At 38.6% G+C, this 20,884-nt stretch overlaps 1 protein-coding gene across 2 annotated transcripts in view; it reads right to left on the minus strand.

The window, feature by feature from the left end:
- The window catches only part of nckap5l (NCK associated protein 5 like), a 49,232-nt gene that overhangs the window by 21,496 nt on the left and 6,852 nt on the right, over positions 1-20,884 (minus strand). The window contains exons 1-2 of one of the 2 annotated variants that reach the window (XM_023336281.1): positions 7,343-7,561; positions 1,446-1,515 (exon numbers count right to left, since the gene is read on the minus strand). The gene's annotated coding sequence lies outside the window, so the exon portion shown is untranslated. Of the gene's footprint in view, positions 1-1,445; positions 1,516-7,342; positions 7,562-20,884 lie in introns of those variants that run through there. The other variant, XM_023336276.1, reaches the window with a different exon arrangement.

The following is a 20,884-nucleotide window of genomic DNA, read 5'->3' on the forward strand; positions in this document are numbered from 1 at the left end:
TGAGTGTAAACAAAGTGCAGCGAGGCGCCGCTCGCAACGTAAGGCTCCAATCAGAGGACAACAAGAGCGGGATCGTGTGTTCGGCCTCCGAGCCAAGCAGGCATGTTGCGCTTTTGTTCCTCCTGAAAGTGACTCAAACAGATACCTGCAGATAAAAAATGTGAGCTGCAAGAACACGCAAATACGCTGCAACATGATACCGAAGGAAGAAGCTAACCTGCTGTAAATAAATAGCTCTACTGTCCTTTAAGCAAATCACCCAGCAGCATCTGAAAGGGCTGGTTTAACCTTTCATACGAGAAAACCGCAGAAACGGAGCGAGTTTTTTTTTTTTTGGTTTTGGTTTGGGTAAAGTGTCTCTAACAGGAAGCCTGAAGACAGAACAGACAGGAAATTCAACAGGGAAGTGACACATTTCAATGGAAAAGGCATTAAAGCTCAACTAATTTCCACACCACACAGTTGTTAGTCTTTCTGTCCTAAGAAGTTTCCACCAAACTGGATCTGACAGTGGAAAATCAAACTAGTTTCTTCTATATAGTTCCAGTCAATAAGCAGTCGATTTGACTGAGTTTTCACACCATTTCCCCCACATATCAGAAAGGAAGGAAGAGCTGATTTATGGTAAGACCTTGAATCAGTTCAGTTTATGTCTAAAGAACTGGTCATAAAAAGGTTCATCGGCGTACAAACGGACCCCAACCAGCAGCCTGGGCCGTAAAGTTTTGGGGAACCCCAAAAGTTTTCTTTTTTTAGTGAATCAAAATCAGAGTTGTTTGAAATCAAACCATTTCAAACGATTCACATGAGTTCTTTTGAAATGGCTTGATTTTTAAGAATTAGCACTGGGATCTAATTTCGATTAATTTTGATTTTAATTCAGATAAAAGGATCCAAAACAGAACCTTTGTTGCGTGTTTCTGGTACGCCCGTAAATCTGACGCACAAGCGTCATCCAAGAACAACAACAGTTAAAGCTGCTTTTTTTGACCCACTGGGGGTTAATTTTTGCCTCAAAAAAACCAAACTAATTGGTTGCTGGAAAAGACTATTGTTGTGTTTAACCTGTGCTAAAAGGAATTAGCATATCAGCAAATTAGCATCTCAATGCTAACATGTTGCAGCAGCACAAACGTCCCCAATGCTAATGTTAGCATCCACAATCCACATTTCTAAAGAAGCTTCATGAATGATCTGAGTAGAGTAACACTTAATAACCTAAGTTACAGATTAAAGCAAATAAATATCTTTGTTGTTGAGCTCAGCTCTCTATTCAATAATCTAGAAGCAAATTAGTTTTTATTTATTGAAAATTTCAATTTATGATGCAATTCTTAGATTTAAGATCCTGTGGTTAACTTACAGTTTATTATTTTAATGCTAATCAAAATAAAATGTGGTGGTAAGGAAATGCCATACAGAAAGAAAAAGGAGATCTGGCTGACCTGTGGGTTGAGCTCCTGTTATGATTCCCCCGTCAAGCTCCTCTGTCCCCCCAACAACGACGCCACAGAGCTGAGGGAGAGAAAACACCAGGAAATGTTTAAAACACAGAAAACCTCTTTTTAGTTTAGATTACCCACACAAAACTGACCTGCAACACATTCTCTGACAGTTCTGTATAACATTTTAAAAGCGTATTTCACATATTTTTCAGGAATGCTAATAAATAAATTGCTGTTAAGGGATTTGGGTCAACCTTTCTTGACATAATTGCTCACGTTCAGCTGCATAAGTCGCATCAATGGAATCATCTTCAAATCATGTTTTTTGATTGGGTCAGCTCAAAACCTTCCAGCTCTTCACCAACTTTATTTTATTTGCTGTTCAGAGGTGAATTTGCTTCAGAACCTTGACTTGCAGTAGATTCAGTTTGACTGAAGACTAAATTGCAACAACTGTTACATTTTCAGCTACTGCGGTTCACTTTCAAGCGGCACGGTGGTAAACCAACCAAACCTTTTGAAAAACCAGTTCCCTCTCCTCACCTGTGGGGGCGCTGCACCAAGAGCCATGGAAGGAAGCAACACAAAAACTTTTGAAGACACTGAGAACAACTTCCTCCTTCACCAAATGTAAACAAAAACGGAGTGTCAGATATTAGCAGTTGCAGGATTTCTCTTCTGTCTTTGGTATAAGACCACAAGCTATTTCTTTCACTAGCGCGAGATTAGCACGTTTGTTTTTGTTGTATTTACCCAGAATGCCCTGCACTGTGGTCCACTTCCTGCTCTTGGTGCGATCTCAGGTCCACTTGGCATTCACACATGCATTCGATCCGCAACAGATTTCACGTCAACCTAATTGAGATCGAGGTTTGTAGGCGGAGTTGCCTTTTTGGTCTGCATCAGAGTTCGATTACGCATTCACACCTCCCCAAACGAACCAGATTTTCTCTGGAAACAAACTAGAGTTCCACTAAAGCGAACTAAACAGGACTTTTGGGAACACACCCTGAATGTCCTACACACAGGTGATGCCCCACATTCTTACAGGGACAAGAGGATATAAACGACCATAAATCACATCTACCTTTTTGCCTCTGCAAAACAATGTAACACTCAATCCTCAAAGGTGAGCTATTATTATTCCTTGAACAGTTTAGTATGTTGATGTCTATGGGTGATACAAAACACGTTCATTAAGTTTTTGCACAAAATCACTCTTAACTAATAAGAATGATTTCAGTTTGATGAGTTCTGCCTATTTTGAGCTGTTAGGGCCTCTGTCACTTTAAATCCAAATAAGTTGCTGCTGGCCCCAACTCATCGTTTACACTCACACGAGCAAATACCTGCAAACAGATGCAAAATTATACAACCATGCATCTTTGAAAAGCAGAAGTGGAGCCTTCTGCACAACCAACAAGAATGCAACAAGTGGCTTCTGGATGATAAGTCAACAACAAAACACTTGTCTTTTCCAGCAGCCATTGTACAGCGGTAAAGCCAGCTGACCAAATGTGCTAGAATTCATATTTGTTAACGGGCTGTTACCAAAGGTTAATCGCTGTGTAACGGTCAGTGCCTGCTGATTTGTGATGTTACATTCTGGAGGTTTTTGAAACAGTTCATTTGCCAAAAAACAGTTGGATGTGTTTTTTTAATCGTTGAACTGTTTTTAGAAGCATTTGAAACCCAAATGAATGAACAAAAGCATACAAAATGTGAATTTTTGACAATACAGTACGTCCCCTTTTATCTCGATCTGCAAGAGACATGGTGGATTTGTTTTGACCAACAAAAAAAAAAAAACCTGGAGAATGTTGCCAATATACCTACTAGACGTTTGCAGTCTGGAGTCCTGATGAAGATTAATCCAATAATAATCCACATCATCCCTGTAGACATACCAGACGAATTCAGTCCAATATAATGATAATATTACGTTAGTCTGATGTTGGCGACGTGAGCCGGACAGCCAGTGCCCATGTGGTCAGCTGAGAGAAACTAAGAGCAGCAAATGTTGTTCTGTGCCAACATGTGATCTAACTGCAGTGGAAGAAGACTGGGCAAAGTGACAACTAGAGTAAAGATGTGAAGAACAGCAAGTGGTTCCTGGATGGTAAGAAGCACTTCTCTTTTCCATCAGCCATTGTACAGTGCATACAGCTGACCAAACGTGCTTTCTTTAAAAAAAATACCAGCTGCACTCAACAGATTTTCTTTGTACTCCTGAGCTATGAACTCGTCTAGTTAGCATTTGTGTCCCAAATCATAAGACAGAAACAATGATGTGCCTCTTATTAGTGTGTGTGAAAGGAGTTATTTTTGCTGCAACCTTCCAACGCTCCAGCAGCGAACAGGAAACCGGGAGGACGGTTCTCCGTTACCCTCAAGATAAGACCACATGCCCCCTACTCCTGTGTCTCGCCCTTTTCTTCAGTCTCTTCTTTCCCCCTTTCATCTGAGTCATTGTAGAGGAGCAGCGATGAATAATTCAGCAGATATGCTGTTTAAGATCACACAGGATGCACAGCGCCACACAAAGACTTCTTACAGTCTAAAGTGGGATTCCCCATCAACCTTGTTAATTAGGTCAGGAAAGTTCAGATTATAAGCAGGACACTCCATCTGCCGCCGTGATTCCCTTTTTTTTGTCACATCGACACAGTTTTGTTGCAACAATAACTCCTAATTGCTAAAGGTTTCCCTATCTGAGCCTGATCCAACGGGATCTTATCAAACGGGAATGGGATTAGAGTGTGGAGCATCTGCCAGCTCAATCTGGGTTTAAATCAAGGATCATCTGGTGTTGCTGAACTGCGCCCTGTACACCTGGCTCGTGACCTGTGACCCACGTCGATATCACATTGAGAATCAAATTTGACGTGTAAATACAACAATAAAAACTCAAACAGAAACAAATTGAGTCTAATACAAAATTCTGGAAGAGATTAAGTGAAAAATTACAAGTGAAGGCTAAAAATGGTAATGAAAAAAATATCATTCATTCTTTAAATCTGTAGTAAATGTGTGAAGACGCTAACCTGAAACTGTTTTAAAGAATTTTAAAGAAGAAAAAAAAAAGGAATCTCAAACAAGCTCTTAAAAAGCTAGCAGTTACTTTGTTTAGGTTAACAAACACAAATTGCTGCCTCAAAAGCAGAATAATAGCCAAAATGTCAACGTTAGCTTGCATGACAACATTAACATGAAACCGTTTTAGCTTACAATCCTAGCAGAACTAGTTCATGTTCAAATGGTACGTATTATGCTAGCATTAGCTAATATGCTAACATTAGCATGAGATTATTTTATCTTACAATCTTAGCAGAATTAACTAAAGTTCTAATAGTACGTATGCTACTAGCATTTACTAACATGTTAGGTAACATGTTAGCTAACACTTGGTGCTATGCTAAAAGAAAACCATTCAAATTTGGGGGCTACATCCTTCAAAGGCCACACAAAAAATAAATAATGCCGTGGAGTCCATAGAACAGGAAAGGGTATGCCAGTTTGGCAGCATTTCAGATAGTTAAAACAAAAAACTGATCAATAATTATCAGTATCAATAATTATGCTTTATCTTGACTGATATAAAACGTTTTTATTGTGATAAGTTTTTCAGCCAAATTCTTCAGACCTACTTAAACTCCTTGCAGTTGATGCAGAGTTTCTTAGACACACCTTACGTAATAATACGAGGGAAAACGTTAACATTAGCTAACAAGCTAGCAATAGCATGAAAGGATTTTTAGCTAACAGTAGTAGCAAAATTAATTAACATTTTAATGGCAGGAAATAGTCTAACATTAGTGATGCTAACATTAGCACAAATGTTACAAACACCAAGATTGCTATTTTAGAGATAACATGTAAACTAAATCTGCACAATATTTGGAAAACTACATTATTATTTCTGTGATTATTGCAATGACAATACTGATTGTGATTAAACCATTTTATAAAACATTTATTTCCAATGTTTCCAATGTTTCCATTGGTCTGCCGGAGCTTCAAGAATCTGACTGCAGAGATCTCGATCCAATGTGGGAATAAAGAATTAAAACTAGAAAACATTGCATCTAAAATATTCTTTACATATTGTCTCTCTCTGCCTCTAACAGACCACAACATATCAATAAATACATAATTAATAAATGTACACTACAAAACACAAACTTGTACCCAGTACTTTTGGTCTAGTTTCTAGTGCAAATATCTGAGCACATTTGAAATAAGACATAACGAACTTATAAGTAACTTTTCAGCAAGAAATAAGAGCTTGTTTTACGTGAATAATTCCTTATCATTGATTTTAAAAAGTACTAGATCCACTTGCAGATTTTTCCACCTATAACATGAAAAATGTATTGATATAAGTGAAAAAAAATCATCCAATGGAACTAGATATTTTTTATCAGTATTGAGGAATTGTTGCTTAAAATAAGCACCAATATGTTGCTGAAAAGTTACTTTATTTCAAGTGCATTAAGACATTTGCAGTAGAAACTAAATAAAAATATTTGGTAAGTTTTTGCAGTGAAAGTGATGTACAGAAGAGTTTTTTTTTTTAAAGTCTTTCGGAGAAGCAGCTAGCCTTCAAATAATGTCTTTCATTAAAACCTTCTATGGCAGAAATGTTTTAGACAAGTTTTATTTTATATGAAAACAAACAAAAACAATAAATAGGAGGAGATGCAGCCGTCACCATCATCTGAAGACTAAATGTTTTGATACAAAGATTGAAGAAGCAGTTTGACGCCAAAAGAAGGAAAGCAGAAAGTATCAAGAGGATGGAAATAAATCAAAGGAAGCTGCTGCAGCGGTGAGAAGAAATGCACAAAAGCTTCTTAGATCATGTCAGCCTCACTGCAAGGGATTTGGCGCAGGAAAGACCGTCTGCGGATGTGTCAAACGCCACCTTTTCCATCTGCCAATCCGGAGATACTGAAGTTCTTGCTCTGAAAGCAAAGTGTGTGGGTGAGGAGGAGATGTAAACAAAGAGACTAAAACCCAAATCCTCACATGGAGGCGTCAACAAAGACAGGAGATGACTTAATTTTTCCTCCCTTCTTCCAAAAAGATACACAAATCTAGGTCAAGTCGTCCATTTTTTGCAGACGTTAATGCAGATAAATATCAAAGAGGAGGAGTGATGTGGGGGGAGACAGAATCAGGCTGACGGGCTCCCTCAGTGCCACTTCCTGTCTCGTGTTTGGCTATATGAACCGAGTCAAATCGGATAGCAAAGGGTGATATTTGGGGGATGGGGATGCAGGTTGGAAGAGGAGCGCTTCGCCTCCCGAAAACGACTCGGACGTGTCGGAGCAATCAAAGCAAAAATAAATACAAATAAAAATGAAAAACAGCAGGAACCGCACAAGCAGCTTCCAGGCTGCGGCGTCTGACACCCACTCAGGAGATTTATGGCACTTTGTTAGCTGAAACCCAAACAGACTCGAGTTCAGACCAGACCTGAAAACAAACACTGCCGGACGAAAAATCGTCCCAGAAGTTTCTGCGATACACGATTAATATCGCTGCTTTGAGATTATGTTCAATATAATAACGCCAAACTTTAAAATCTATTGAATATTTAACACTGGAACTGGAAGACATTTAAAATATCCAAAATAAATGAACAAAAAAGCAACAAATAAAATGAATTATGAAGACTTTTGTCATTCAGAAAAGAGAAACAATAAATCATGCAAATAGAAACAATTGAGCTCATTTTAAGTTATAATGCGATTTATTCCATTAGTTCAGTTCCCACACTCAGTAAACCTGACATAAAGCAAAAGAAAAGAAAAAAAGGTCACAGACATTAAAAATCTGCTTTGCTATGACACAGAGACTGCATCGCCTTCTGCAGCTCCAGGCTCTGCACTCACCTTGCTGTCATCCAGTCAGAGCATCTGAAATCTCCCAGGCAAAAGCGAAAAGGCACCAGGAAGAAGCCGGAACCAGAAGCCTCGGCTTTACATGTCTGCTCCCCGGCTGCGGAGGAGGAGAAAATCCCCCCCGGTCACTTTCCAAAGCCGGTTTCCTCTACGCCGGGCCTGTCCTTGTGTCTGCAGCGGCGGCCGTGTCTCCCATTGTTCCAGGGCGAGTGAGGCAGGCTTCCTCACCCCGACAGACCCAGCCTACTACAACAGCTGTGGACCAGCCCCCCACCTCTCTGCTGCTCCTCCTGCCTATCTGCTAAACATTAACCCTGCAGCTGCTGGCTCGCTCGGGCCATAAAGAGGCAGAGATGATGGCTGGTTGGAGGCGGGGAGGAGGGGGCTGCAGAGCGGACAAAGAGACGTAACAGAGAGGGGAGATCCTACAGAACCGGCAGGACTTCTGCATGGATCCGTTCTGTGCCCTAGAAAGAAAACAGGCTCTGTGCTAAGAGGATTGTCTTCCTCAATCACTTTGGCAGGAGGTGTTGCGTGTGAGGAATGTGTGACTGCATGGAGGAAAATGGAAACCACTGGAAACTCAGGATGGATTCCCAACAGAAAGCTTCATTGATACAAAGCAGAGAGCTCAGAAAATCTGACGAAAAGATAAAGAAACTGAACTGAACCTTCAAAATCAGGTTCAAAACCACGACTGGTTCTGTTTTCATCTGTTACCAAAACGCCACCACAAACACAAAGTTTCATTGTTCGTCTTCTTTTTACATTTTTTTGCTTTGTTTGAGATTCTGAGTCGTTCATATGCAACAGTGTAATAAGTTTATTGTAGATAGAAAAATAGGAGTATATTTCCACCAAAAAACTCAGAAAATGTTTATCTTAATCTCAGAAATGTTCTAGTAAAAACAAGGAAACATCTATGCTCCAAAAGTTGAAAATTTGTTAGAATATAATTTCGAAATTTTGTGATCAATTTCAGTAATTTTCCAGAAAAAGCGAGAACATTTCTGAGTTCCAAAAATTAAAAATTTTGTGGGAAAATAACTCAGGAATTTTGAGATTATTCTCAGAAATTGTCTAAAAACACAAGGAATTTTTTTTAGCCCTAAATTATAAAAGAAATTGTGTGAAGGTATGGACAAAACTTTTAGATTAATTTGAGAAATTATCTAGAAAAAACAAGGAAATCTATGGGGTCAAATAATTAAACATTTGTGGAAAAATACCTCAGACATTTTTTTTAAGTTAAAAAAAATTAAGTAGAAACAAGTTTATGGTGTTCAAAATTCAGATTTGAGAGAAAATAAATATGAAATTTTGAGATTAATCTCAGAAATGTTTTAGAATAAACAAGAACATTTATGAGCTCCAAAGTCATAAGTTCCAAAAAACTAACTCAGAAATGTTCTTGTTTTTTCTCAAAGTTTTGATTTCTTTTCCCAGATTTCCGACATTAATCACTGAATTGTAACTTTTGGTTTCAGAAAAAAAACTCTTCTGAATGACTGACAGTTTAGTTCGAGTCAAATTGACAACCAGCTAACCGAACCCCTGCTCTGTTCGCGTCACTGAGTTTGTTTTCCAGCTGTTGGAGAGCATCATGAGAGGATGTGAAGAGCAAACAGAAACAGAAAGTCCAGACCAACTTTCCCTCCTGTACATGTGTGAAAACAGTCGTGATTTCTGCAGCAGCAGCAGCAGCAGGGAGTTTTCGGGCCCAGCTTCACGTCTACATGTGGTTTATCCGTCCAGGTTTTCTCCCTCCCTACCCATGTGACTCATCTGCTGTCCTTGTTAATGAAGCCACATCATCCCTGTAGACATACCAGACGGACTCAGCAGAGTCTGATAACAAAAACGCTGCAACAGCAACAGCTAGAGAAGGAAAACATGAGATTCAGGAGGACAAACAACCAAGCAGCTCCAAGGGCATCCGCAGGTCATTTCAGGGCCTGATCTTGTGATTTGTAAACCAAAGAGGCTTACTAATGTTTTTTAGTAATGAACTCCTCCCTCACACTGCAAAAACACTGAATTTAACCAAGTATTTTTGTAGAGTTTATGGCGCAAAAATGCTAGTATACTTAAAATAAGACAAAACTAACTTGCAAGTAAGTTTTTAGCAAGATGTAAGAGCTTGTTTGAAGTAAATAATTCCTAAATGATGATTTCAAAAGGTACTAGTTCCACTGGTTATAACAAGATCATTTTTAAAGTGCTATAAGTGAAATAATCAGCCAGTGGAATTGGTACTTTTTCAATTATTCGCTACTGCGATCTCACTGCTACTTTACCTTTGTTAGCTAGCTAGCTAGCTTTTTCTTGTCCGTAACGGGTGAGTGCAAATTTATTGCCATTTTATTGTCTTTTGAACATTTCTAGTCAACAAAGGTCTTAAATTTTATTCAAAAAGGTCTTAAATTTGAGTTGGTGAAACCTGCAGAGCTCCAACTTATAATATGAGAAAAATGTCTTGTTATAAGTAAAATAATCTGCCAGTAAAACTAGTACTTTTCCATCAATATTAAGGAATTATTGATGTAAAAAAGCTCCTATGACTAGCTGAAAAGTTACTTATCAGTTAGTTTTGTCTTATTTGAAGAGCATCAAGATATTTGCATTGGAAACTAGATCACAAATGCAGACTACATCAATTAATGAAAGCTGATAAGTTGAGCAAATATCTTAGTACCCTGAAATAAAACAAAACTAACTTATAAGTAACTTTAGGAGCTCATTTTAAGTGAACAATCCCTTAATACTAATATAAAAAATGTACTAGTTCCACTGGCAGGTTAATTTATAGCAATATTTTTCCCTGGTTATAAGCAGGTTTCACCAACTACAACTTAAGACTTTTTAAGACCGTTATGGATGAAATTTAGGACCTGAATAATGACAAAAATGTACAAAAGATGATAAATTGGCGATAACTTTGCACTTATCAAGGTGATATTAGCAGCTAGTTAGCGGTAGCCTCAACTGTCGCAATGAAGATGTGACAGAAAATTCCAGCACAAAAAAACCCTGCATAGAATATATGGGAATAAGTAGTTCTGCTACAATAAAAATTTAAGACCTGTGATTAATGTACTTAAGAAAAACTTGCATTTTTTTTCAAATTTAAGACTCTTTAAGGTCTTAGTTTTAGAGGCATGAATTTAAAACTTTTTAAGGACACACAGACATCCTGTATAAGTGAAATAATTTCACTTATATTTTTAATCAAAATTAAACAGTTATTGACTTAAAAAGCTCCTATATCTTTCTGAAAAGTTACCTTTAAGTTAGTTTTATCTTATTTTATGTGTACTGAGATATTTGCACCAGAAATTAGGCAGAAAGATTTGGTGAAATTTTGTGTTTTTGCAGTGCAGAGTTCTGCTTTTAGCTTTTTAAAAGCAGATCCATACGATTTGAATCCTGACTTTTTGTATTATTTTGACCTGAATGCAGCAGACAGAAAGATCTGACCTGAATCGACTCAACCCGTAAAGCTCACTTCCTATACGGTGAAAATCCGGCGCCCCGGAGCGCCAACATGGCGGCCGCTCGGTTCAAACGAGTCACTCGGATCTCGGGCCACCCCGTTTGGCGAGGGCTGCCCCAGATTCGTGGAGGAATTGCAGCTTTTGTGTCTGAAATCAGAGCGGGTGGGGAGGGGGCGGCTTTGTTTTCTACCAAGACGAATGCCCACGTTGATAAATCCCATATGGAAAAAAATAATCAGTTTAATCAGTTCAACAGGAAACGTTTCAGGATTTATCGCATTATTACTGAAACATATTTTACAAGCTACCATACAGACAGAACAAAGCAGGGATTGATATAAATATATAATTTTATTTATTAGTTATTTTTGGTAGTGAGCTCCAAGTTTGAATATTTCTACAACATTTTTTCTGAAGAACAAATAAGTTCATTTTCTACGTCATTCAAGCTCCACATCGCATCACATTAGCAGCTGCACTGCAAGAACACAACATCTTACCAACTGTCTTTTTGCCTAGTTTCTAGTGCAAATAGCTTGGCATACTTAAAATAAGATAAAACTAACTTAAATGTAACTTCTAAGTTACTTTTGTCCTATTTCAAGAATACTACATTGGCATATTAGGGCCAACGTAGATAGAAGAAAAAGGAAGAGTAAATTTGCACCAAAAATTTTTTTAGATTAATCTCAGAAGTTTCTGAGTGTGAAAAGTTAAAAATTTACTAGAAGCCCACAGAAATGTAGAAACTAATCTCAGAAAACATGGAAATTGCTGAGTTTCGAAAATTGAAAATTTTTGACTTCTGAAAATATTTCCATGATTTTCTAGAAAGTTTCAGAGGCTAATCTCAAAATTTTTTAACTCTGAAATTTCAACATTTTTTAGGACATTGCCAAGATTTAAAAGTCAAAGATTTTGGACGCTTGAAGATTTTTGACACTTAAAGCTCAGAAATGTTGTTTGTTTTCTAGATTTGTTTTTGGATTAAATTTAAAATTTTTGAATATTTTCTTGCCAATTTCTAACTTTTCAAACTCAAATTCCCTTGTTTTTTTCTGTAAAATTTTAAAGGTTTTTGGAAAGACTATGGGATTACGCAACATTATGGTTTCTAGTGTGAAAATTTACACTAGAAAATTGGTCAAAAATACTTGCCAAATTTATTTGGCTTTTAAACTCAAATTTTCTTGTTTTTTTATTTTCTATAACGTTTCTGAGATTCATCTCAAAATTTCCATGTTTTTTCTCATGAATTTTTGACTTTTGAAATGCAGAAATTTCCTCTTTTTTTGTGAAAATTTTCTGAGATAAGCTCAACATTTCTGAAAATCTAGCAAATTTTCAACTTTTCAAACTCGGAAAAGTTCTTGTTTTTCACAAAAAAACAAGAACTTTTTTGTTGTTGTTGGAAATGTGCTCACCATTGTTTATTTAAAATAGAAACTAGACCTAAAACACTTGGTGAGTGTTTGCAGTGCAGCTGGTAGAGACTGCATGTCCTTTGCTGGATGAAGGACTTTCAGCAGATTGTCGTTGCTCTGCTGCGTCAGAGACAAACTTCTGTATGAACTGAATGGGACATTGAGCGAAAAGCTTCCCCAACATGACCTAAAAGCGTCACATGTTGCCCTGCAGCGAACGCTGGCGAAGGACGACGACTCCAAACATAAAAGCCTTATTGTCGCCCAGAGAGAACCTTCAATAACCCAACAAGAAACGGAGCCGGCGTGAGGAAGTGAATGGTGATTACATGAATCCTAAAGGAAGGAAGTTTACTGCAGGCCGACCCGCATGGCGGCACTCTGGCAGCTGGCGGCCTCCAGCTGCCATGGAAACAACACGGCGAACGGCAGCGACGTCGCGCCGCCGACACTCAGAGCTTCATGAGGAAACACAATCAGACCCCAAAGACACAAGATGGAAATGCAGTGGCGATAAACAAATAAATATCGATTAGCGATCAACCGGAGCGATTAAGGGAAACAGTGAATAAAAGTTTTTATCACTTTTGGCCAGAAGAAAAAGTAAAATCAAGCAAATAAAGTATCCTAATTTATTTGGATATTCATTGCAGATCCACAACTTGACAAGGATTTTACTTCCTCCCTTCTCTCCTCATCCTTTTCTTCCTTCTTTCCTTCTCTCTTCATCTCTTTCCCTCCTTTATCTCCTCAGATATTCCTTCCTTCCTTGGTGAACAGATTTTCTTTATTAACTTTCTAATCTTTACATTTTTTATCTTTTGAAAAATGTATTTCAACTAAACTAGAAGGCCATCATTTCCTCTCATATCGTAACATCAAGAGGAGATTTTCTTCTTCTTCTTCTCTGTTTTACGACGCCGGTCTTTTACCTTATTTGAGCTGCTAATGTTTCTGAGGTGGAGCAGCAGAGAAAGCCAATCTCTGCAGCTAAACTACAAACTATAAACAAGCAATTTCAGTTTATGAATCATTTTATGGATCCACTGAGAAAGAAAGATGACAGATCAGCTAAAATAAAAACAAACTTCAATCAGCGCTCGCAGAGACAGATCCGTCAGCAGATGTTTGGTCGTGGAGAAGAATAGAGCAAAGTGTTTGCATCGCTGTTGTAAATCAGAGTCTGGGCTACAAACAGTCACAGACTGAAGGACAGTTTAATGCGAAGGAATGCGCGCAGCTCCCACTGAGGATGCAGAACTAATCCACCTCCAGAAATGCGACACCGGGATGTGCAGCGGCGGCCGCAGCCGGTGCCGTAAACCCCCCAGTGCAGCTGAAGGAGGCCCAGTGTTCATCTGCACCGCAGCCTGCGCTTCCTGCGAACGCATCAGGAAGTCGGGCCAGAGTGCCGGTGTTAAACTGGGCGATGCAAAGCGAGCAGAAAATGGCCGACACAGGTGGCAGAAAATGAATCAGAGTCTTTCCTGACAGAATGCCAAATATTAATGCTGATGCTTTGACTTTTATTTAAGTCAAAACCAGAAAATAAAGACGAGAAAACAAATAATCTCCAGCAGGCGGCATTAATGCTTAGCATGTCTTTTACACGTTTTAAATCATTTATGGAAAACAGCAGCAAAAAACATCTAAATCCAGCTGAGGAAAACAAAGAAAACTAACGTTTTCCAGATGTTCAGAACTGCAAAAACACATAATTGATCATTTATCTCGTTTCTAGTGCAAATATCTTAGTATTTTTGAAAAAGGCAAAACTAACGTAGGAGTAATATTTCAGCAAGATATGGGAGCTTGTTTAAAGTTATTTCTAAATATTGATTTGAAAAACTATTAGTTTCACTAGCAGATTGTTTCACTTATAAAATGGGAAAAAATCTCATAAGTAAAAAGAATCTGCCAGTGAAACTAGCAGTTTTTTAATCAATATAAAGTGAAGATATTGTGAACTTAAAACAAGTTCACAATATCTTGCTGAAAAGTGTCTTGTAAGTTAGTTTTGTCTTATTTCAAGCATACCAAGTTATTTGCTTTAAAAACCAGACCAGGAATACTTTGCTTCTGCAGGTTTCACCTAATCACATTTAAGACTTTTAAAGACCAGCATGAATTGAATTTAAAACCTGTATCACAACAGAAATGTACAAAAGATGATGAATTAGACGATGATTGAAATTTATACTTTGTCCTCAATATTAATGAATTATTGACCTAAAACAAGCTCAACCATCCAGCTGAAAACTTACTTCTAAGTTAGTTTCATCTTTTCTCAAGCGTACTAGGATATTTGCACTAAAAAGTAGAGCAAAAATACTGTGTAAATATTTTGTGTTTTTGCAGTGTACTTGTCAGATCTGCTGGATAAAGAGCCTTAGAAAGTGGCTGGTTGCAGAAACACGGATCATATCTGACTTTGGCAGAACTCTAAACAGTGATGTTTAGTGTGAAGTCTGTGCCGTTTCGTTCCAGCGATCACAGAGCCTGTTAATGAAAGTCATTCGCAGCGATCCTCGTTAAATAAATCTGGTCTCAGATCAGCGGAGGACGGTGCTGCCTCCTTCCAGCCCGACTGCGAGCCGCACATCCAAGCTTCCTGCCAGGGGAACAACTGCACTTCTTCCTCCTCCACACCACATTTCCACATGTTAGCAAGCGTCTTTACTCCAGATACCTCAGCGACTCGTTCCGGCAAAATGAAAGGTTGACCTTTGACACGCCTGGAAAACATATTACAACAACAAGCTGGTGAGTCCGGGTCACAGCCGGTCCAATGTGAGCGTCTCCCTGCGACCAGCAGGACCAGATGTGAGCAGAACCGTCCTGCTATTTTTGTTCTCGATTTAACCCAGTTTTCCCATTTTAGACACCAGTGGTTTAAAGATAATTTTAGCTGCTAAAGCAACCTCAGACTTAAAACTAAACAGCGAGAGGCTGAATTTAACATCTACAATTTGCAATTTAATGCATGACTTTCAAAGCTGAATGTGTGGCCGTATCAAGTATTCATTTACATGCAAAAAGCAACAGAAAAGTTGAATTTATCTGCTTCTTCATGAAAAACATGCTTATCGTTCATCACTAGTTTAGAACTATTTAAAGGGCACATAGTGTCATTTTATAGAACAATCAAGCAGCTATGTTAACATAAGTTGCCATAAAAGTGCTGTAAATATCAAATATTACTAAAAAGAAGTTTGACTTTGTAATTTAACGAACCTTCCTTTCAGGAAGTCATTGCTACATCTTTCCTATTTTTAAAAATTCCTGAAGTTTATGTTGCATCATCATTCTACCCTAAAAAAAAACAAGTTGGTGCTGCATTTACAGAGTTAAATTACACTAAAGCAGAAATTTCTGAAAATATTAGTTGTGCTTGTGCAGCTTAAGCGGCTTGAGCATAAACCTGTGGACAGGACAGCGTTAAATCTGGAACGTTAACCTTTCTTTCTCAGTAGAGGTGTGTAATTTTTAATTCATTCCTCTGTGGCTCTATTTTTATAGCAGGCAGCAGTCAGATTATCTTTATTTTAACTCAACATTCCTTTACACCAGGCAACTTTAGAGCATCTAAATGAATAAATCCTCCTCTACTCTGCATTTACGAGTCTCACATGAGCAACGGCTATAGAAAGAAAACCCCTTCAAAAAAAGACGTGACGACTTCCTTCGTTTGTCTTCTGTGAAAACAAGCCTCAAAAACAGCTCAAGTGAGAAAAGGTCTTGACCTATTGTGTCTGAATAGGCAAAACTAAAACCGGTTTGTGACCAAATAGATGCTCCATTGTTTAAAATGGAACAATAAGTCATAAAAATGTTGGTTGTTACGTCAGTGATCTGATAAAGGTCCTCTCTGCGAGGCCCCGTCGGCGCAGACGGCGGCGTTCAGACAGACCAGAGCCTGCATTCATACAGAAAACCATCGACTTCTCAACAACTGTCAAGTTCACGCGTAAGGAATACAATAGTTGGGTTTCTCTTGGCGTTAATAAGAAAAAATGAATGGAAAAAGGTACAATAACTGGTAAAAATAAATATGTTCCTACATTTGTTTAATGAAGATTTGATGCATCCTCTTTAATTTAAGGTTTTCCAGGAACTAGGTGGAAAAAAGTTCACTCCACCTTCCTGTTATCTATAGCCTTGCTTTCTCTCTCTTGAAGCTGAAATCTTTGACTTTCTCTGACAACTCTGTGCTTCTGATCACTTTAAAGGTGTTTTTACACCTGGTACTTTGATTGGAGACCAAAACTGAAACATTTGTTACATTTTCTGAGTCAAATGATCCAAACCCTTTTAGCAACCCGTTCCCCTCCTGGCCTGTGGGGGCGCTGCACCAAAATCCACTGAAGAAAATAACACACAAACCTCTGAAGAAGACACTGAGCGCAACTTCTTTCTTCACGATATGCAAGCAAAAACAAAAGTGATGTCAGATCTTAGCGGTTGTAGGATTTCTCTTTTGTCTTTGGTAAAAGACAACAAGCTATTTCTCAGACTTTTGGGTTTGTTTTAGTTGTGTTTACCCAGAATGCCCTGCGCTGCAGTCCTCCAACCAACACTTTAAAGGGACAGTACTATGTAAAGTCAACGTTTTGAGCTTTACATTGTGTTATAACATTGTTATTTCTTCATCAAAAACATACATGGAGTGTCGTCTTGATTCTTTCTTGAATCCCCATGGCAACCATTCAGCTGTACAAAGCACCTGAGTGAACCTAGCCCCGCCTTCGCCTCAGAGTTTCCGAGCTGACCTCTCCTGCAAGTCCCCCACTCAGCTCCTTCAAACTATCCAGCAGCAATTAGCAAACACCTGGTGGAACTGCATGTAAGCTGAGCTCATTGCAGGAGCTACTGCTCAGTTTAATGCTGGTAAAAACTTTTTTAAAGGGCTAAAACTTCCATCTGCCAGTAATTTTTCATCAATATTAAGGAGTTACTGACTTAAAACAAGCTCCTATATCTTACTGAAAGATAAGATAATGTTACTTGGTAACATTTTGTGATCTTGCAGTGTACAAACATCCAGAGTGCAGGGACAGCAGGTGAGCGATTTCCACACCTGGACTCCATCGGGGGTCAGCAGTTATCTCCATCCCTTTCTCCATATCCACCCGAGAGGAAAACCTATTCACATTTCTTCTGCAGCTGCAAACAACTTTGTTCAAGTATTTTTTGACAGTTGAGATGATGGAGGAAGCTGAAAACACTGCAGCGGCAGATAACTCAGCACTTTGTTGCAGAGGGTTTAGGGATTGGAGGAGGTGGTGAGTGTGGGAGGGCAGGCTTTAATATCCTCAATAACAACTAATTTTTGGATAAATTAAAATAATCTGCAGCGCTGCACAAAAGGAGTCCTGTTCAAGACATCCTGAATCAAGACAAAACCTCCCTGTATCACTGAGCTCTGTTGTCTGCAGCCCAAATCCCAGATTTCCAAAGCCACACTTCATCATTTCACATTTCTTCTGTACAGTAAATAAAACTGCAGCTATTAGGTCTTTTAATTCTTCGTGGAGCCAAAGGGGATGTGGCGATGAGCCGCTAGCTTTTGATTAAGCAGCATTCCAAGCCGTGTTTTCTCTGGCCCGGCTGATGAATTAGATGCTTGTTGCAGCTGCAGCAGCTGAAGTGCTGTTTGCATGAGCACAGATTCCTGCGCAGGGTGGATTTTAATGGGGTCTACACTACAAAAACACAAAACCTTACCAAGAAAATTTAGGTCCAGATTCTACAGCAGACATCTTAGTGCACTTCAATAAGACAAAACTAACTTACAAGTAACTTTTCAGCAAGATATAGGGGCTTGTTTAAAATACATAATTCCTTTATATTGCTAAAAAAGTTCCAGTTTGACTGGCAGATTATTTCACTTAAAAAAGAGACATTTTTCCAATTGTTATAAGCAGTGTCTCTGCAGGCTTCACCAACTCAAACTTAGGTCTTAGAAAGACTTAATGAAATTTAAAACCTGTATCATGACAGAAATGTAAAAAAAAAGAGATAAATTTGCACTTTCCCATGATGGATGCAAAATGTTAGCTAATTAGCTAGCTAGCAAGGTTATATTAGCAGCTAGTTACCAGTTGTCTCAACCGCCAATATCGAAGATGAACGTCATCCGGCCAACTGGTGATAATCTGAAATTATCCACAACAGGCGCAAAAAACTAGCTAGCTAGTTACAAGCTAGCTTGTTAACTAGCTAGTTTGGAAATAGCTTGTTACCGGTAGTCTCAACTTCTTTGGGTCACAGAACGCAATGACGATGTTGTGACTCAAACTTTAGTCTGACAGAAAGGTCTTGTGAGAAACAAAAATAAATAAAAACTACATAGACTATAAGAGATTAAATATTCTTGTCACAACAAAATTTAAGACCTATGTTTAACGTATTTAAGGCCAACTTATATTTCTTTACATGGATTTAAGACAATTTAAGGCCTTAATTTTAAGATGTTTTAAGGACAATGCACCAGGAACTACTGAAGGAAACAACAAACAAGACACTGAGTGCAATTTCTTCACATAATGTAAACAAAAATGGAGTAGAGTCAGATTTTAGTGGTTGTAGGATTTCTCCTTTGTCTTTGGTAAAAGATCACAAGTGATTTCTCCTATTAGCGCTAGGCTAGCACATTTGTTTTGGTTGCATTTACCCAGAATGCCCTGCAATGTAAAGTTACTTTGAGTTAGTGTTGTCTTACTTCAAGTGAACTAGTATATTTACACAAGAAACTAAACATAAATCTTGGTAGTATTTTGTGTTCTTGCAGTGGTTCTGAAGTATTCGACCATGCATATTTTCACCAGACAGAGGAATTTTTGGGGAAATTATATTGAGGATTTTAAACTTGGGTTTGATGTTTTAGATTTCCCTGATGATCTTCCCACCAACGTTCGAGTTTCTCAGTGAGGTTTGAGCTGAGGAGGTTCAGCGGGGAGAAGAATCCTGCCTGCGGGGAAACAATGCAGATCGCAGATTTCTTTGATGCCAGACTCTTCGCTGAGTGCGCGTAAACAGTTGTGATGATGATGAGGAGAACGACGGCGCCGTGTGGAGCTCTCAGTCGGCTCTGCCTCCTGCTGGGAGCTCTGCCGGATCGCGGCGGCTCTATGGGAAATCTGATGAATATTTTTCTATGCTAATGCGAACTCCAGAGGAGCCTTTGGTGCATAACCATGGAAACGACACAACCTGCGTGCAGCAGACAGCGAGGCGATAAAGGGCCGCGCTGATCGCTGATTACGTGGGGCCCCGGACCCAACCAGGCCCCGTCTTCAAAGCGGATCCGTTTATGCAAACGCAGGGGTGCATAAGCTACATATGATGACAGCAGGAGGTTCTGACCCGTCTGTAGACATCAAACCGGGTGAAATATTGTCATGTTGGTCTGTGCAACCTGGAAAACCCACAAACTGTGACCTATTAAAGCGATATTTCACAGTCAGACCGACCTTGAGCGTTCAAGGTTAGCCGGCTTTGTTAAATCCAGATGTTGCTTCATGAAACCAACCATGAAATAAACTCTGACAGCCTGAAACGCGAGCTGAATAAGAGATTAGCCAAGAGAGATGTCATTTTATTTTTATACTGATTTTTAAGTGACTATTAAAATCCATTTTTAAATGTAGAAAAACATGAAGATTTTTCCCTCTTCATATTTTATTAACATTCTGTTGAGAAAAATATCTGAGTATGTCATTTATTTTCTCCTCTGCAGTTGAGGCGCTTCAATTCGATATGGATATTTTGATAAATCCACCAATCGGGCTTCGCCTCGCAGATTTACAGTGTTCTTTGAAGTCCGAGGTGCATTTTCTGAATTCTTCAAATTCAACCGTAAACGCAACAAATCTCGACCTTGAAAGGAATATAATATGTGCACATTCCTTGTTGGAAGCTGGCAAAATGCAACAGAATATGTGAAAAATAACAACATTTGTACCAATTTATCTCTGTAACTCATGAAAATACTGAACTACAGTAAATTCACTCTACAGTACACTGGGTGAAAAGGACTGTTTGCATGTGGAAAATGAAAACAGGAAGGGATAAAAGAGCAATGCAAAGATATGAAGGCAGGATAAAAGTTGCAAAGGGTGATTTGATCTCATTTGTCCTTGATTGTTTTCCTGTTGTGATGAAAACAAACAAGACTCATCAGGCTACGTGGAAAATCACAGTTAAAATGCCCTAAAGAAGCATCTCCTGCTTTAAAATCATCAATAAAAAACAAAATTCAATCAGAAATGATAAGTCTGGCCTGAATTATTAATTATCTCTACTTTAAAATCTAAAATGGCCAAACCTTGAAATGGAAAGAAATGCAGGTTTTAATGCCAGATTTATGAAATCTCTTTTAGTGAAAACAAAAGAAAGGAGATGTGTAGGTTTCACATTTGATACCAGTTTTATAAATGCAACACATTTTGTGTTTGTGTTTTAAAATATGGGTGTAACGCAGGTGTAAACATGAAGAAACGAAGAGTGGCATCAACTGCCTCACTCACTATGCGGTTACCTAGCAACAACGAGTCGAGTAACTTGTGGTTACCTAGCAACATCTAGTCAAGCAACTTGCGCAGCGGCAGTTTAAA

Source organism: Xiphophorus maculatus, chromosome 1 (assembly GCF_002775205.1).
Source record: "Xiphophorus maculatus strain JP 163 A chromosome 1, X_maculatus-5.0-male, whole genome shotgun sequence".
Lineage (NCBI taxonomy): Eukaryota > Metazoa > Chordata > Actinopteri > Cyprinodontiformes > Poeciliidae > Xiphophorus > Xiphophorus maculatus.